The sequence below is a fragment of the Cygnus olor genome, chromosome 2, assembly GCF_009769625.2.
Source record: "Cygnus olor isolate bCygOlo1 chromosome 2, bCygOlo1.pri.v2, whole genome shotgun sequence".
Classification (NCBI taxonomy): Eukaryota; Metazoa; Chordata; class Aves; order Anseriformes; family Anatidae; genus Cygnus; species Cygnus olor.
In genome coordinates, this window is record NC_049170.1 from 122,077,947 (window position 1) to 122,096,932 (window position 18,986).

Consider the following 18,986-nt stretch of genomic DNA (forward strand, 5'->3'; position numbering starts at 1 on the left):
AGATCTTTCCTAACTTTTTTTCCTGGTTTGAACCGCTGGCTTATCCATGTGCAGACCTTTCCTCTTTCACTGCTGTAGCCCAGTTTAAGACGTTTTGGTGGAGGACCGTTGTTCAGAAGCTCGCGTGTAGTTTGAGCATCCAGCTGAGCTCAGACGAATTCCTTGAAGCGATTGACAGGTGATCAAAATATGTATTAGTAGTAAGAGAGGACTTTGCCATGGGAAGGCATCAACATCGCTTTTGTGGTCTGTATTCATCTATATGCCCACTAACATTTCTTATATATAAAAGAAGATGTATGTATCTTCTCCTTATTCACCACACTGAGACATTGGCCTGCTGGTCTGTGGTTATTGACCGCCTAAAGGTGTGACCACCTTTCAAAACGTGAAAGGAGAGTTTGACACCAAGGTGTTACATGGTATGGTGAATAGATAAGCTGTTCTCTATCCTTGTGCTTGTCAGAAGTCTTGGGTGAATACCATCTTGTTTTGGGAACTTGTTACTGTCTGCTTTAGTTTGATCCAAAACTGCCTTTGAGACTTTCTGGGAGGAAAAATTCCAAGGTAGAAGCTTCCCTTAGTTTGTCCAGTGACAGTAAATGCAAAAAAAAAACCTTCAAATTTTGTTCATTTTCTCAGTATTTCTTTCATATCTTGGCTATATGTTAATCCAGTGGGTTCTCTAGGAGGCTTTGTGTATCTGGCATGTGTGAAAGGACTTTAAATTACCTTGCCCCTTTGTGCACGTACTTTTTGTTTATAATTTTATTTGCTAGTTCTTTTTTTGTTGGTTTTCACTTCTTTATGGAAAACGGTTCTTCGGATGATCTGCCCAGCTTCTGGTTTACATGTGATGATTTTTTTTCTCTTTCTTGCGTCTCTGCATTTTTATTTCTTGTCTGTTGTCTTTAAATATTGTCCAACTGCATAATTTTGGTTCTCTTACCAAGCTTTCCGATTTGCATGTTTTTCTCTTTCAAAGCAAGCACTCCAATAATACATTTTTGTTGCTGTTTCTTTTTAGGAATGCTAAGCTTAAATATGTATTTAATGGATTTCATTAGTGGTCGCTGTGAGTCATGCTACAGTCAAGTCAAATGTGACATGGACAAATCTGAATGTAATATAATTTGTTGGATGTTGAAATAGTCCATAATCTAGTTCAAATGCTGCAGTGTAGCCCTGTGTACTTCACCATAACTTCAGAGAAGTTATTACATAAGTACGGTTTAATTTGCTTTTTTAACCTTTTTTTTTTTTTCTTGCCATCAAATCAGCCACCTTACCAACTTGTATGAGTAGCATGGAAATTTATTCTGAATGCCATTGATTTATTTAAGAATGAGACAAAGTATGTGACTGTGTCCTTCCATGATAATTCCCCATCAATTGTAAATTGATGCATTTGTCTAAATATGCAGTATAAAACAGTATTACAATCAAGCTGTAGTTATCATGGGACCCATAACTTTGATTTTTTTTTTTCTCCTTAGCTTCGCATGTGAAAAACTCCAGTGTAGTTTATTATTTAATTGCTTAGTACTGAGGTCTCTCTGTTTTATCACAGTATGTGACAAGTTACAGTACCACTCTGTATAAAAACCTTTGGTGTTTGAAGCAGTGATGGAACAGTGAGAGTTTATTCATGTATAGATATGTGACTGCTGTATTTAGAAGAAAACTTTGCAGAAATAATAGCTGTTTTGTGTTTTGTCTGGTTTTGGAGAGCTATGTTGCGTTGCTTAATATTCTGTGTTGCATTCGTTAATTTCTGTTAGAGAAGGGGCTATCTTGAAAGTTACTTAGACGTCCAAAGTAGCCTGAAATACATGTGCACTCAGTATTTCTTCATAAACAAGTAATTTGGGGGAGTTTTGCACTTCAGTAATGGAAAAAAATGTTTGCTCTATCAAGATTGTGAACTGTTTGAGACCCCAGACACATTGATTTTATAACGAAGGAGCACTTGTTTCAAAATGGATGCTCGATCGTGAGTTTGTAACAGGAAGAAATGGAATTTAAAGAGAGGTCTACAAAATGCTTCTGGTTCCTGCCAGGAGCACAGGTGTCACGAAGGGCCTGTGCCCATTCCAGTTGTGGAGGAGTCGTGGTTGCACTTTGATAAGTTAATTTTTAAACTTTCCCATGAAATCTCCTTCGGCTCCTGGATAGTGTGCCATATGTACAAAATAAGCTCATTGGCTGGTTTTGTTTACTTCTTTAAAAAAAGTTAAATTGAAATTAACGTGCTTACGGGCCAGTTTGGGTTTGTTGAGGGTGACGGGGGAAGAAACTCTATGTAGAGGTGTAGGTTTTTGGTTGAAGGAAGAACTGAAAGGAATTTTAGGAGGGTTATTTTGTGTGTGTGTGGCTAAAATAATGCTGGCAGAGAACCTGGTGGAAAGCAGAGGGATGTTTTTTGTCTGATGGCAGTGTAAAGGTTTGTAACACAACTTGAAGTAAGGAGGGTTGAACCTACTCCAGCATGGACACGATGAAAAGCAGTGTGTCGTGAGGTGGTAAATGCTCTTAGGTGGTGTTTAATGGGGGAAGGAGCGAGTGGTGTCCTTGTTGCTTTGTGTATCTCTCCCCAAACTAATACATTTTGAACTTCTCCTCCTAAGTAACTTCCATGAGGAACAGAGGAGAAACATGGAACAAAAAGCTGCGTGGTTGCTGTGCAGTAGTGCAATGCATCTCCTCTACGGGAAGATCACAGGCTATCAGCCACGTAGTGCCTGAGTTCAAGTGGCATAGGGGCTTTTACAGGCCTGTTTGTTGGAAGCCATTGCTTACGGGCTTGTTTAAAAGTGACAGTAGCAAATCTGATATGTAAAAAAAAAAAAAAAAAAAAAAGGCATGAAGACAGTTCGAGAAAATTTCGTCATGGTCTATAAATAGACGATAAACAAAACGAGGTGCTGCGGTGCTGTCATTTCCTCCCCTGACCTCCTCGTCCCCATCCCCCCGCACACATGGGATTTTGAAAGTGGCACTGGGAGGAGGAAGCAAGCCTTAGCCTTGTTCGAGCAACCAGATTACGGACTGCAGGTATCTGCCTCTGTGATCCTTGTTAAAGGAGTGTATCACTTTTGTTCCCCCCGCCCCCGATCCATAGGGCAGTGTCTTTTTGGGCTGGCAGCAGATACGTCCTTAACAAAGTAGCGGGGTGGCAATTACTGACAGTTACTTATTAAATTGTAACTTTGACTTGGTGAAAACTGAGGCAATTGTGTGTTAGCTTGTTCTATTCTGAACTATTTTTGAAGCTCAGCTTTTTAAGGTTGAATGTTGTAAAAGAGATCAAACTTAAAGGCAGGAGAACCTTTCTGTGGGCCAGAGAAGTCTTCCATTAGTTTGGTGAGCATCCTCTTATTTGTACTCAAAAGAGGCATGTTTGGCAATGGGAGGCATGAAATCACATGCTGTAAGCTCCACATCCTAGTGTGAGAGGATCTGTGGAGTAGTTACGTGTTAGAACTGCATCGCAATGTAGTTTTTTTTTTGTAGGATAAAATCAAAACTGACTCTGACAGCAAGTTGTCAGTTTTCTCTTTTTCATAGGCTTATGTACATATTTGTTCCTTCTGGTCTACCCTGAAGTTTAACAGTAGGACAGGGCTCTTTGAGTCATCTAAACCAGCAAGATTTTGGAAATCTTGTGTGGAAAGTGCTTAAAACTGTTCATAAGGGCTAAATATTGTACAGTGGTTCCGATGCCTCCTTCCCTCCCGTATAATTATCAATATGAATCAGGCAGGTGTGATTGGAGCCCAAAGTAATTTACATTTGCTCATCACTTAGCCTAATTTTCTTATCGAGATAGGTAAGGATCAGTGGAAGGAAATAAACTGTTTGTTTCTGTTTAGACACAGTTTTCATATGGTTGAGAAGGCTGCTGATCTCCTTCCTCTATTCTTCTCCTTTTACCCATCTACATCTACAAAACAGACAGTCCAAGTACCACTTAGGAGTTTTTAGCTGGAGGAACAGAAGAATAATCCAGCCATTTAATGTATAGTAAAAGATGGATGCTTATCTGAATATTCAGCTAGGTACTATTGTAATACAGAGATGATGTAAATTTGGAATAACTTCTGAAAAATGTGCAACTTCAAGGAAAAAGAAAAAAGAAAACAAAACCAACACGCCAGTACAGCCAATTCTTGTGTGATTCTTTTTTTGTGTGTGTGTGTTTTTTTTTTGGGGGGGAGGGAGGTGTACAAGTTGGGGACTTGAAGTAAATGTTCTGGATAGTTTAAGAGTATGAGGTATAATTTAAGATAGTGGCCTTGGTGACCTGGCATGGAAGAAAAAGCACAATTCCTATGTTAAAATAGATGCACTTTTAGGGTCGGCAATACTAGTGACAGTGACCTTAGAAACACCTTGCGTTTTCATAGACTAAAGTCCCATCCATTGTCTCAGGCCTTTCCCTAAAATCAAGAGATCTGAAATCTTTTAGCATGTTCTGTCTTGTGATAAGCACAGGTTTATCTAGGTATTCTTGTCATGGACCATCATTTACCTTACATGATTACAAACTGTTCTGTGTAACTGATACAGAATCTATGTTTAATTTCATACACAACTGGTGTCTTCTGTGTTAACTCCAAATTTTGTTTTGGTTTCCTTATGTCATGTAATTTTTTGTTAAAATGTTTGTGAAATTCATAATTTAGATCTTCTGTATGATTAACATCATCTGTAAAAGTGACCTGTAAGGGAAAGATATATTTTTTTTGTTTGTTTTTGCAAGTGAATAAAATTAAGACTAGTATCTACTGTGCATCTTAGATAGTCCAAGTCGGTTTCTGTAATGTGAAATGTCATCCACTGGTATTAAACTAATTTCACATTGAGGCTTCTGTTTTAAGATATAAGTATTTTCGGTAGTAGAAGGCTAAAAATGATATCTTGAAATATGTTCCTGTTATCTTGAAATATGTCTGGAGTCAGCAGCTAAGTCAAGTTCTGGTTTTGAAACTTGATAGATCCTGGCCTCTGGTATTCTTTCAAGTAAAACCACCTTCTGCTCAGATATTGGGCATTTGGAGTTAGTCATAGACGTGAGCTTTGTGAAGTTGCGAAAATGAGGCAACTCATTTAGAAGTTTAACTTGCTCATTCAAGAGATTTGGCATAGTCAAGGATAGAAATGTGCTCTCCAGAATGGCATTTGCTTTCCTTGTGTCCATATATTTTTATATATTTCACTTTTTGTTGGCTAGCTAACTGCCTGCAGTGAAATGGTTGTTGAGGTAAAGCAGAAAAGTTACAGAAGAAACAAATGCCCTCTTGCACTAATCTTTGTATATTGATTAATGGCTGTTCTTCATCTATGACCCTTAAAAATTCACGTTTCCTACTACAGAACTACTAATTCTTTAGTGGATACATTTTCTTTCTCTGGGCTATAATAGATATAGCCTATGATATTGCCCTAGGCTTTAGAGTCAGATCGTTGTCAGTCTATAACTCGCCATTTTTTCCTTATATTATTTGTTGGGTATAATTGAGATTCAGCTGATGATCACTGCGTAATTGCACTTGGTAGACTGAGTAGATACACTCTATGTAAGTTTAGGTAAAAGGTCACCTGTTTAATGAGGTTGAGCGATAAAGCCCCCCGGTAGTTTATTTTCCTTCAGCAAAAGTATTGCAGTTCTGTGACATAACGGTTGGTATCCCTTTAAAAACACTTCTAAATTGTTGGAGAAGCATCCTGTGTGATAGCTCTTGTGTTCAATGAGTTCTTAGGTGTTTCTGAAAGATTTATAGTGAAGTCCAAAGCATTTCAAGGCCAAGTATAGCAGTCTTGTCAGATACAGCTTTACAGCCTAGTGACTTATAATGAGAGTAGAATGTAATTAGAAATTGTCCATGTCTTTACAGAGTACTGATGAAAACTATGGCTCAAAGGTTAATTCAAATAATAATTAATATTGGTTTCTGTCAGAGCAGGGTGGTAATGAAATCTCCGTTGTATGATGACTGATTTTAAGAAGTGGATGCATAAGAAATGGAGGCTATGGTTTACCCTTTTCTGATTATATTCAGTTATCTTGCAATCAGCATGATAGCTTGATAAAGCGTAATTTGAGGGCAATTTAAACATACTCAAAAATATTGCAACCTACAGCGAAAATCACCTAACAAGTTGCATCTGTTTAAGGAGATAGATGCATAGCTAGCTTGCTGAAGTAGATGGATTTACTATAAATAATCCTTAAGGAGTGTGTAAGAAATTTTATTTGTTAATAACTGAGCAATGCCGTGTGTTTGTGGAAAGTAGTCTTAATAAGATTTGTTCGCATGAGAAATGTGGGATGTTATATTGATGTTTGTTTAAATTGGACTAGTTTCAACGAAAGCGATAGACCAGGTTTTGCTGGCAACCAAAACAAATTCTGTTCAGTTTCTTTTCCTGAAAATTTCTATTAAAAAAAGGCTGTTAGCTATTGCCTGAGCGATAACATATTTATTTTTTTTTTCAGTTGCAAGTAGTCAGCTACTAGACTTCAATTTTGAGAGGCTTTTCATGACTACTTTGGTGTCTTCTGAGTTTCTGTACCTGCTCCGTCCTCTTAAAATCTGCCTACCAAAAATCTTCTGCAGGCAATTACAGCTATAGCTGTTTTTTATAGGGTCCAAAGAGTTCTGTATAACATGCCTTTCTCAAACCTCTTTCTGCGCAGTCTGTTTGTCTTACATGTTACTGGACTGCCTCCTGCAATTTCAAGCTTGCTGCTATTACAGGGCTGTTTCCTCTATTGCCAAAAAGGAAAGTTAAATGCCTCTAAATTAGATCTGACAAAGATCAGGTATTTTCATTCTTATGCTTGTGAAAGTGATCACAAGGCCGATTTTTCACTCATCTAGGTAATGCTTTCCATACAAACTGGTTCAATTCTTGGGAAGCAAAGAGGCTCTTCAATCAAGATCGTACCTCTCGGGGCTGGAGGCACCCAAGGGGAAACGGGATATACGGGGGGGTGGGTGAGGAAGGGGGCGTGTGTATGTGTGTGGGGGGATATTTTAAAATGTTTGAGGCGAGAGAGATGAAGCAGGATGTTGATCTCTCAGCAATTCCTACTTGATTTTATGTCTTTCTTCATGCGTTCCTCAATAGCCGAGACCAGAGAGACTGCATGTGCTGAGCTGAAAGTTGTGCTAGGTGAGGTGGAAAAAAAAAAGCCTGAATTTTAAGTGTAGCATGGAGGAAAAACTCACTGAAAGTTAGATGCCTAAAGTTTTCTCTGCCTTATTTTATCATCAGCAGAGAAAGATTGGCTTGGGAACTGAGCTGCACTTAAGAGTCTTGCAGATATGTCTGAAGCTACACCACTTGAACAATAGCAAACAAACTTCATCAGGAAGTACAGGCTTTTTACCTAAAATAAAATCTGTGTACAGATTTTCAAAAGCTAATAAAAGAAAATCTAAAGGACAGCTGAAATCTTCTTAGTGTATTAAAGTTGTGTGTTTATGCTTAGTGACTTAATTCTTTAAGAGAGTTGCCTGTAGAGTTGGTCCAGTTTCGATAGTAGATCTGCTGTAGTGATACCGGCAAAAGTTTTTCTAAATCTGAAATACTGTGAGATTTACTGAAATGTAAACTTAAAACACAAAAATGCTCCTTTTGTAGCAAGATCTAAGTGTGCCAGAATTTGTTCTGGTGCTCAAAGGAGTACAGATGTACACAGGTAGAAATTTCAAGGGAGGCTTGTTGTCGAACATCCCCCAAACCAGTTTTTGTTTCTGTATATTTCTCAAAATGGCAAATTAAAGCACCTATCCGGTCATTCTCCCAGTCCCTTCCCATGACGGGTCTGCATGTTGGACCAGAGGTCCCAATTAATTGTGCCCCCATTGAACTGGGGACGCGTGCAGTGGTGTAAATGTGCCATCTCCTAATGGATATGGGGCTGTGTGAGGGGGAGCGGAGGAAGAGAAAGGGAGGCTTGTCATTTCGCTTCATCTTTTTTTAATAGCCTAAGTGGCAAAATTGCTTGGGCTAGATCTGCTTGAAATGTGCCATAGGCTGTCCTGTCGCTGGCTTTCTCCAACCACTTGAAATTCTTTGGGAAGGGAATCTTCCAGAGGGTTGTGTCTGCGCTGTGGAATAAACAGTTATCGTGTGAAACTGATGTGAGCCTTAGTTTTACTCTGCCTCCACTAAAATACACTTTTACCGTAGTTTGTGCAGGATCAGCACAGAGGAGTACAAAGAGGGAGCTTTTCAGTACAAAGGCTGCCTGTTTGGCCTGCCCAAACCACCGTGAATGTGTTTAAAGGGGACTTTTATTACCATGGAAACTCTCAGACAGGAAGGAATTTGTCCTGCCATATCTAGAAAATAGTCTGTAATGGTCAGCTCTTGGAACAAAAGTGTTTCAAATAGGGGGAAATATTTAAAAATTCTTGGGGTGAATATGTTTTTTTTTAAAAGAATATGTAAAACCCAATCTTATGCTAATGGACTTTTAATACAGGGATTTAGGGAAGACTGCAGACAAGTACAAAGTGATCAAGGGATGCATTACAAGAAATCTAAAGACGTTTTACCTCTCTGCTCAGAGGGCTTCCTCGATATGGGATGGATGTAGATGAAATATTCTCCCTTAAAGTAGCATGTTTATCCAAAACAGCCATTTCTTGAGGGACTGTGCGTGTGCTTGGATTGAACTGCTGGAGGTAGTCCTCTGAGCACCATGAATTAATTGCTTTTGGAAGGCCTTAACTAAAACCTGTTCTTTGAGTCTCGTGACAAATAGCCTTAGCGTTCACAAATGGCCTTTATTTTCCTAAATCACGCTGAGATATAACATTTCTTGTCCAAAAGAAAATTTAATGCCAGATCCCAGAATATCTGCACATCCTTCAGTAGAGTTTTACGTTGGTTTGAAATAACTCAAAGTCAGCAATCTTCCCTTCCAGCCAGCAGGAGTGGTAACTGCAAGATTTTCCCTGCTTGGAGTAGCATTCAGTGTTTACTTGATTGCATGGATGTTCAGTTAAGTGCAAAATATTTTTTCACATATTTGATCAAATTAGAATTCATTTTTTTTTTTTTCCTCTGGAAGTCACAGCGGCAGGTGCTGGTTTCTCGTGTTCTTTCCATACAGCAAATGCCTGGCTTGTTTTACTGCTGTGGTTTACAAGTTTGGTTGTTGAACCACCTGGCCATGGCGTGAGGGCAGTTTGGGTGGTATAGCCCTAAGCAGATCCATGGGGTCGTGCTGCTCCAACGCAGCCATCCTGCTCTTGCTTCTACCCTGGCGCTGTCATTGCTGCTCTGCTGCCCCCGTGGTGGTGCAACTTCTGATGGCAGCCAATGGTTGGATCGAGGTGTTTGGGGTAGGCCGAGGAACGAAGGCATCTTGTTTGTGGTTAGGAACAGAAATAAGCGAGGAGGAAAATTGTCATGAAAACTTTCTGCTGCCCTGTCAGTTCTGTGCTTGCTTACAGCTGCTGATAATCAGTGTTCAAAGTCTAATTCTGCAAGGCAGGTCAGGTAAGGAACAGTTTTATATGTATATAATGGAGTATTTCTGTGTGCCTTTTGCAAGCATTGAGTGACCTTGTTTGCATTATCTAGGTTAACACTGTAATCTGTTGCTCTGATATGAGGACTTCCGTCTTACACATTGATCAGTTTAGTTGTCTCCTGACTTGAGGGGTTGAAAGGGTTGCAGGAGGAGACATTTCCACCCAGGAAAACAATTGGGGGGGAGGAGAGGGGAGAACAACCCACCCCACTGCCAATTTGCCTCACCTGAGGACTCGGTGTAGGCTACCTTCCAGACGATGCCACGGGGCATGGATCTTCATCTTGGACAGTCATTTGTCTTTCCAAGAGTGTGGAAACCCACGCTAGATGTTTTCCCCTAATAGCTAACTAAGTTGAGAAAGGAAATACTGGTGACATCATGTATGACATAATATGGTTATTAACAGTGCAGGTGTTGTAAAGCTGTGAATCTAAACTGTAGTGTAATAATTGTACCATATGTCAGTTTTTTCCTTCAATTTTTATCCTTCCTCCCCTGTCTCTGTTTGCTTTTCTTCCTCCTTAAAACAATTTCTGTGACATTTTGGTACTATAATGTCTCTTACTAAAAAGAAAAGAAAAAGCATCCTTTGAACTTTAAGTTTTCATTTTAATCCATCTTCTGTTTCCTTATCCACTTCTCCAGTACATATGCATAGTTTTTGTCTCCTCCCTCGCCGTTTCCATTCTAGGCTTTCTCGAGCCGCCAGTTCTTTATCTGCTGTATTTCTCACCAAGAAAACAAACACCGAGCTCCTTTCCCTCTGCTGCCCGCAAGGAGCTCGCACCCGCTGCTCGCGGGTCCGTCCTGTGTGGCTCTGCGTTGCCGTGCCCATCCCCTGAGCGGGGAAGCCAGGAGGCACCCGGCCACGTACCGCCACCGTCCGCCTTCCCCCGAGCAGAGCCGCCGGCGGTGCCTGCACACAGCTTGAGAGCCGGGGAGCAGGGACGGGCTTCGTGCCCCCCCTCCGCCCCGCGCCGCACAGACGTTTCCCTTCTCCTCAGCTGCTCTGGTTTCCATCTGTTATGGGGCCTTCTGGTGCGGCTGTTTCCTTCATCTGCCGAGCTGAGCAACGTGTCGAAGGACCAGACACCGTGCTGACCTGGGGAAGCAGGGCTTGTGGGTTTTGAGAAAATGGCTCGCATTCTTCTCCTTCCCTCCCAGAAACTTGGCCGCTAGCACACGTGTGTCTGATATCTGAAAACTTTGCTAGGTACGATTTTGCTTCTTCAGGGTGACCGTGCTTCCTTATCTGAACTGTGTCAGCGACGCTGGAGGCCTCTCCTGCATGGCAGCTGCCCCGCCTGGGAGGGGTGCTGGGCTTTGGCCGGGCTTCCCGGTGCGCAGAAGCCCTGCAAAACCGAGATAATTATCCCTGCCGAAGTACATCAGTGGCAGATTGTCGTCCCTCGCTTCTCAAGTTGGCCAAGTAAGCGAGCGGGTTCCCTTTTTCTTGTGATTTCATCTTCTCACTTTTGGAAGCACTCCTTGCAGGCTTTTTCAGTCTGTTTAGACACGGGCAAATTGGTTTGGGTTTCAGAACGATGTGTGGAAATGAGGAATGCGCCCGTTTCTGTAATGGAGCAGAGCTTTTGTTTCCACAACCTCGCTGCTACTCCGTGTGTGGGAGAAGTGTGCTCTGACAGCTTGGGCTGCTTATTTGAGGACTTCTGTGATCTCACGGAAGGTTTTTAATATTAATTCATCCCCAGTGTTGTGGTTGTGTTTTGATGATAGTCACTTAGGAGGTGGGTGTTAGGCAACCAGTTGAAAATTACTGTAAAGTGATTTTTTTTAAGCGATTCTTACATTCAACTTGAAATCCCAGAGCGCATTAAAAGCGCTAATGCTCGTTCTCCTGAAAGCAAGGTTTCTACGTATTCCTCAAATTAGCCCTCCCCAGTACCAGCTAACACGGTACGTGTAACTTGCTGATTTCTGTCTAGCTGGGGATCATGCATTTAGCTTGATGTTGATGGAAATCAATAATGGAGAAATAACATATTAGGGAGTTGCTGATATGAGCAACTGTTTGCCTTTTGGGAGAATGGATGCACTGCGTTATTGGAGGTGTAATACACCTCTGGATGGTTTCCTGTGCAAGCACATGGCTGTCCCTGCAGCTGTCGCACATTGCTCTGGGCAGAGTGAAAAGAAGCTCTGTGCCCATGAGGTGTGTTGCCTTCTTGAAAAATGTGGAGCGAAGGGAATGGTGACCGAGGAGGAGAGGACTCAGTGACACAGGAGTGGTTTTATTGATGGATGTCAGTTGCGTGACTCAGCGTCTGAGTTGTGTGCTCGGTCATGAGCAGCTACCATGTTGTTAACAGCTTAGCTGTTCGGTTCAGCAATGACAATGGATCTGGAGATGTCAGGTAAGGGGCTGTGCAACGTTTTGGGGAAAAAGCGTCCTCCATTCCCACTGCATCTTATGCATTATTAGTGAATGTACAAAATTAGGGTCAAAGAGAAGCCAATTGGTGATCTTTTAAAAATTTTTATTTATTTATTTATTTATTTTAAGTTTGAGAACAGCAAACAGTGGAGTGTCTACTGATGGTGTAAGAGTTAGGTTATTTGGTATGCTAGTCTGGCTATCTAACAAGCTCTCAGATTAATTAGCTACTGTATGGCACAGCAGAAATGAGAAATTGACTGAATTATTCGTTATCTGGGTTTGAATTTAGTCAAAGCTTCAGATGTCTAGGTCAAAAAGAAGTAGGGGAAGCTGGCTGCCTAGTCTTATGGCTTCGGTGAAATGTAAAGTTTGGTATACATTGACATCTTCAGTCTAGTTCTCAAAACTGTAAAAAGATTTTGGAGCGTGTTCTGTAACCCTGCTTCATTTGTAACAGTTGTCATAAAAGGCGGTATGTCTTTTGTGAAATAACAGATGGACGCCGCTTTTCTAACAAAATTAAAAAGCGGCAGTATAACTGATTGGACTATATTGCCATCGCTGCTTTGAAATAGAGGCGCTACATAGATTTCTATCTTGTAGATGTTCCTTGCATCGCTGCTTTGTTGATGTATATTTTCTCCTTGCTTCTCGAACAAAACCCTGTCTTTAAACTTGTTTTGGTTGGCTTCAGCTCTGGAAAAAAAGGCTTTTACAGTGCTGCTCTGGACCTGAGCTGTAAATTCACTACAGTTTTGATGACATTACTTCATTCAGTGTTTAGAAGGTGTGAGAGGAAGCTCGGTTTTGTCCTTGTTGTGAAGAAGACATAGAGGAATGGTTATGAGGCATGAAAAATTAACTATACATCTTCAGGTAAAGTCGTATGTCATGGCTATATCAATAATCTTAAATTCCCAAATTGTCAGAGAGGGCTATTTGTGGACCAGGCTGATAGCACGGAGCTGACTCTCCTGGATTAAATGAACTAAACTGAATTACGTGTTTATTGTAAACAGAAAAAGTGAGTTAGCCTGTTTCTTGGTAGAGTATCGTGATGTTGTGAAAAAATTGAATCATCCCTCCTGTATCTGACGCTGCTTACAATCTTGAGATCCCTAAAGAATTAAGGGATTTTCTCCTTTTAAGCAGACAGATATTGAACATGAAGTGTTGCTTTTTTAACTTAATGCTTCACTTAGTATTCACTGAAAATATTATATTCAGAAATAGAGAAATTCTTGTTTCATAGCATCCTCCTTCCCTTCTAAAGAGAATCCATTTCATATGGAGGTGTCAAGAAGAGTTACAAGAGTATGTACAACATTTAGCATTTGGTGGTACTAACACCTAACTGCTGCTTCTCTAATTGCAGCTGCTTAAAATGTAGGTACTGTAAAACCAACAAAAGTAAAAGTCTGATATTACCAATGTTTTTGATAAGTAAAGGTATTCTCTTTTTTTGACAACAGAGACCGTCAGTATTGTCAGGACTGAGGTTTAGAATTTGTTCCACAAAACCTTCACTTAGCCTGCCCCTGGAAAGTTACTTTGTAAGTAGCCACAAATCAAGCACAAATGCAGTCTTCCAGAGGTAAAAAAGATACCAGTATTCAATAAATACTTCTAGTTTTTGGTATCAGCAGCTTTTCAGTAAGTTGAGAAAGCAGTTTCTGCTCTCACCCAAACTTGCAGTGAGAGGCACAGCTGAGTATTGGGAGGTGTTTTACAAAGGCAAAGTGGCAGCTAGCTTACCTGGATGCTCAGAAACATCCTCATGCAACCCTCATGCACGAATCTGACCGACAGCTGTTTCTATTGCTACTGCATTGCAGACATCTCTGGAGTAAGCTGGTCCCAGTAACCCTCGTGCTTAATTTTATTTTATTTTTTGAGTAGTGAGCAAAACTGCGTCGGGTGCTATGGAGATGATAGGTTCAGTTGGTGATGCATCATTCTCTGTTAGCATCCATTATGCTGTCAAATGAGAACTGTGTTTGAGGGAACTCTAAACAACAGCTCCCTTAACAGTTTTACAAAACCTGTATCCAAGTGGTATGAGGTCAGTCTATGAAGTTAAGTCTTCATGTATTTTAGAGTGATAAGACACTGAAGTTTCTCTGATTTTTTTTTTTTAATTAATTCCTCAACAACACTGCCTTATTCAAGCTTGGCACTGATGTACAGTGTCCTAGGGGTACTGAGGTGAGATGTTTCAGCTTGCTTTGCTCTGAAGCTGCAATTTCAGTTGAGAATATAATGTGATTTTTTTTTTTTTGAGGTGATCTTCTCTCTTGCTCCTATTTCAAGGCTAAGTTCAGAGATTGTTGTTCTCTGAAAAACACAGAGGGTACATGCGGACTTCAGGTGCTAAGCAGGGTAGGAAAGGAAGAATCATGATCTTCTGTGCTTCAGGTTTTTGGATGATGCTTTGTCATCAGATACAATAATTAAAAAGGTGCTGTAAAAAGTTGGTTGGAAAAGCTCATTGTGGAGGTTTTATTAGTGGCAGCAGGCAGTTTATCATCCCTTTCAAGTAATTCTGCGTACTTTACTTTCATGACCAGTCATATAGTATATATATAACTGGGGGATACTAGAACTAGATTTTATTTTATAGGCACCATTAATGAAACAGTTACCTGAATCTCAGCTGGAGGTCCAAATAGCTTCAGCTTACACAGCATAAGCATCTGTCACCATTTCCAGTGGTCCCTGAATCAATTGATCTCTAGCAGAGCCTCATGCATGCTTTTTCCTCAGCTGTGCACTGTATATTGGGTTCAGGGTGTGCAAGCCTTTGCACGCTAACTTAGAGAGACAGGCTGCTTCCTGATGTGCTAAGGATGCTATGATAAGGCCATTTATTGTTTGCATCTTAAGTAAAACATAGTGGAGGGGTTCATGGTTTTGGTCTTTTGATGGCTGTTGTATTCTTAGTGTCTTTTTGTAAAGAGAAAAACAATTTGGAATTTTTATTTAGCATTGCTATCTCAAATTCTTTGTACCTGTTTTAATTTCTCTCTCTACATAGTTTGTAAGGACACGAATATGTTTTTAGCTGTCTCATATTATTGAGTCCTGAATTCTGTTGTTCTATGATCTTTGCTGCTTAAGTATTTTTTGCCTCTTTTTTATAAACCATTTTATGAATCAGACTTCTTCACGCAATAGGTTGACCAAAAAATGAGAATATTTATCCCTCTTTTAATTTGCTTGCTTTTCCAACTTAAAAAAAGAAAAACAAAACAAAAAAACCCACCTACACTAAATTTTAACCTCACAGCAAGTTTTTAATGAGTAGAAAAAATGTCTTTTTTTGCTGAAGGGAGGACACTGAGAATGGGTTTATTTTTAAAATGTCTTGTAAATTTACAATCCTCTGTAAATGATGTAGCAAGATTGATAAGCTTAAAGGGTTAATTTAAATGGAATGTGAATCATTAAGAACAGTAAAGATAAAGACAGTGGTTTCAGTTTTGAGTTTAGCCCTGCTTTTTGAGAGATGGAGTTACCTTCCATGAAACAGAACCAATTTCCAAGTTTGTTTCTCGGATGAGTAAAAACTTCCTTTTGCATTGTATACATGAACAGATATGCAGCACTACTCTTGTATGCTCATCATCAGTCTCTGAAAAGCTTGTGGAGAATTGAAGGTAGCTCAAGAACTTTCCTGTTGGGCGTTGTGGTAGATGGATGTCAGCTGCTTCTACTGCTTGCAATAGCTTGAATGACTGTAGCTCTGGAGACTGGATTGGTAATTATCTTTGACTTGCAGACTACTTCCAAGTTCTTTAAAATCTTGATGAAAAGGGGAGTGAGTGGCATAGGTCTAAAACTTTAGATGACAATTTTTCCCCTAGAAGACTTTTGTTTGTTTGTTTGTTTGCTTTTTTGAGTAGAAAGTCATTTTAAAGTGTATATGGAGTCATTTTAAAGTGTATATCAATTAAACAACACATTTGAAAATACCCTAGCTAGTTTTCTTCTTTGTAAAGAAGAAACTGGAGACTTATTAAAGTTCTGCGCAAGGAGATTTAGTTCTCTTCCTTTTGAATCTCCTATGCTTTTACGGAGGAAAAGCATTCTAGCTCAGTCCTGCCTTGAAAGGAAAGCCACGCTGGACACAATGCCTGATTGCATTGATCTGGCAGCCCCCATTCCAGTGTATAACTTCTGGCAGGATTGCTTATACTTTGTAGGCACCTTTTTCCTTGTCTGTATACTCACCTATGAACTGTCACGTGCTCAAATATAGCTAAAGTAAATGAGCACAGGAAATATGTGAACTTGAAGGTAGCAGGTTTTTATTCTTCAATATCTTAGTCTTGTACACAGGAAACTGTTGAGAGCTTCGAACTCTTTTCAGTGTTCTCTGTTGCAGAAAATAGCTTGGTATAGTCACTTATGGTGTGGTCTTAATAATCACTGGTCATCACTGAGGCAGACGTCATGTTAAAAAACAAAGTCAAACTTCATTTATATATACAAGTGCATATTTCCAGTCCACAGGCCAAGAATAAACCACCCTTTTGGCATATCTTTCTGCAAAAAAGTGATAGGATGTTCTGGGTCATAATCTTAATTATGTGTTTTTAAAAAAGCAAAAAACTCTAGCAGTCCAATTAAGAGTAGGTGTGGAAGGTGTTTAGGTATTTGTCCTGTATCTCAGCTGCTATATTCTGTGGGAAATCAGTGGGCCTATTTAACAGTCCAGGCAGTAAATGAAGGTTCCCAAAATGTATTCTGTCCAATGTACTATTTTTCTTGTCCCCTTGCCCCCAAACCCTTTCTTGTTACGGTTGACTTCAAGTTAGTGAAATAATTTCACACTGCTTTTAAATGGTCTATTGCATATGATAAAATACAGAGTTACTATGTTTGTTAGCAAAAAGAGCTGTAATACCAGAAAGCAAGACTTGTGAAATCCACTAGACCATGTGTGATTTCATTTAAAATATTTACTTTATATAACATTGATGTTATTTTGGAGGGGAGGGGAGGATAACTTGTAATCCTTTTCGAATGTAATATATAATTTTTTTATTTGCTGAAAGGTTCAAGGCAGTATGCTAAATATATTGGGCAAAAATTACCATCAGTGCTGGATGCTGAGTAAGGGCTTAAGTTCAGATGTAGGATGATTCATCTTGCCACATGTAAAGAGCGTAAGGGAGAACTACCATTTTGTTCCACGACCCTGAAATATGTTCTCTTTAGTTCTGTGAAAACTCTGGCTTTTCACTTTGCATGTATAAAGTGTATTTATCTTCACAGAAATGAGTGTGGATATGTGGTTCCTGTACAAATGCAGACTGTGATCTACCAGTATTTATGAAGAACACATGTACAGGAAAATGACTCTTAAGTACAAGTCATAAATTGAAATGATTATAGAATATACATGGACAAATATACCATGTGTGGTATGGGTAGACTGTAATTTCATCAAGTGGTTTTTCAGACTTCATAAACTATGAATGAAACATGATTGTATTGGCCTTTTAACAGGTAAAGTAAAATATAGGGTCTGGCTACTTTAAAGTGCTCATAATTCCCTAGCTGGAAATAGCCTTTTGGGATAATGATTAAGTTTAAAACCTGCCCATGATTAAAAAAATACATTTCACTGAATATCACGTGTTCGGAAACCCTGGGAAACAGCCGCGTATCCACCTCATGAATTTTTACAGTTCCCAGCTCTCCAAACACCGCGAGCCGCTTCCAACCGCTTAGCCGAAGGGGAAGGCTGTGGGCCCTGCTCCTCCATCACCTGTCCGTTATTGTTGTGCGATGGCGGCCGTGTGGGCGCTTCGTTGACCCCAGAGATGTCGCCGTGTCCCACCACCGCCGTTTTGCACTGCTTTGCACGCCGAAGAGGACGGGGGCAGCCATGCCTGCGGCCTGCCCCCGGCCCGCGCAAAGCCTCCCGCTCGCTGCCGTGACCTCTGGCCCTCGGTATCCTGTGACACCCCGCCTGTCTTTGTGCTCAAGTTTACTCGTGATGGATACGTTTCCCTCCCAATCGCAGATGCCGGGCTCTCGCAAAGCCAACAGATAAATTATTTTCAGCTGCAGGCCTGAGCGGGGGGGAGGAGGGCGGCCGGAGCGGGGCCCCTGCACCCTGGCCAGGCCTGGCTGCCGTCTCCAGCTCCTCCTGGAATAAGAAAGGGGACGACTCTCAGCCCTCAGATCCTTTTTAAATGCAAAAGAATGTAGGAAATTGCCAGATCAGTTGGTTAATCAGTGACAACTGCAGTAGGTGCACAAAAAGCGCGGCCCTTAACAAGAGTCATCAGTTGCGCTGGGTGTTTTTTCAGCGCCTCAGCGGGTCGCCGCTGGCCCCACCTCTTGAATCCTCGGCTGGTTTAGTGTCAGCTTTATAAGGGGACGTAATTGCTAGGAGATTTCGTGGTGACTGATGGCAGCAATATATGGCTTCCCTCTGACGCCTCCCCCCTGGTCCCGCTCGGGCTTTTTGTTCCCGCTGTCCTCGCGTCGCCATGGCCCATGTCCGCAGCGGGGACCGAGCGCTTGGCACCGGCGATGCTTCACCCTCTGGTTAAAGCTTAAAAATCACACATCCCGCACGGGCTGCGCTCGGGTGGCGTCCAGGCCGAGCACGGGGTTACACTAAACCTGCCCCTGCTCCTCTTCAGAGGGCTATTTGCGAGATAACACGGCTATCGAGTATTTTTAAAAGTATTCCTGACATATTTTTGTGACTGCAATTGTTTCTCTTACTTATCTAGGACTATTTTTAGATAAACCTCCTCCTTCTCCCATCTGTATTTTAAACTTATGTTGGGAGAGAGGGTGGTCGTATGACCAAAAAGGCCTCTTAAAATTCCAAGCCACATAACACGAAAACTGAAGTGTTTCTGGCTTAGACTTGTTCCTCCCCCTCTTGCCCTTTGTAATGTACTTATACGTAAAACCAATTTTTTTCCCCCTTCTGATTACCTTATTAAAAATATGTACTTGGGGATTTTTAACAAAAGGAATAAACACGTTCCTCTTTTTCTTCTGGCC

At 40.7% G+C, this 18,986-nt stretch overlaps 1 protein-coding gene across 4 annotated transcripts in view; it reads left to right on the forward strand.

Annotated features, from left to right (window-relative positions):
* The window catches only part of CHD7 (chromodomain helicase DNA binding protein 7), a 128,295-nt gene that overhangs the window by 15,670 nt on the left and 93,639 nt on the right, over positions 1-18,986 (forward strand). The window lies entirely within an intron of this gene.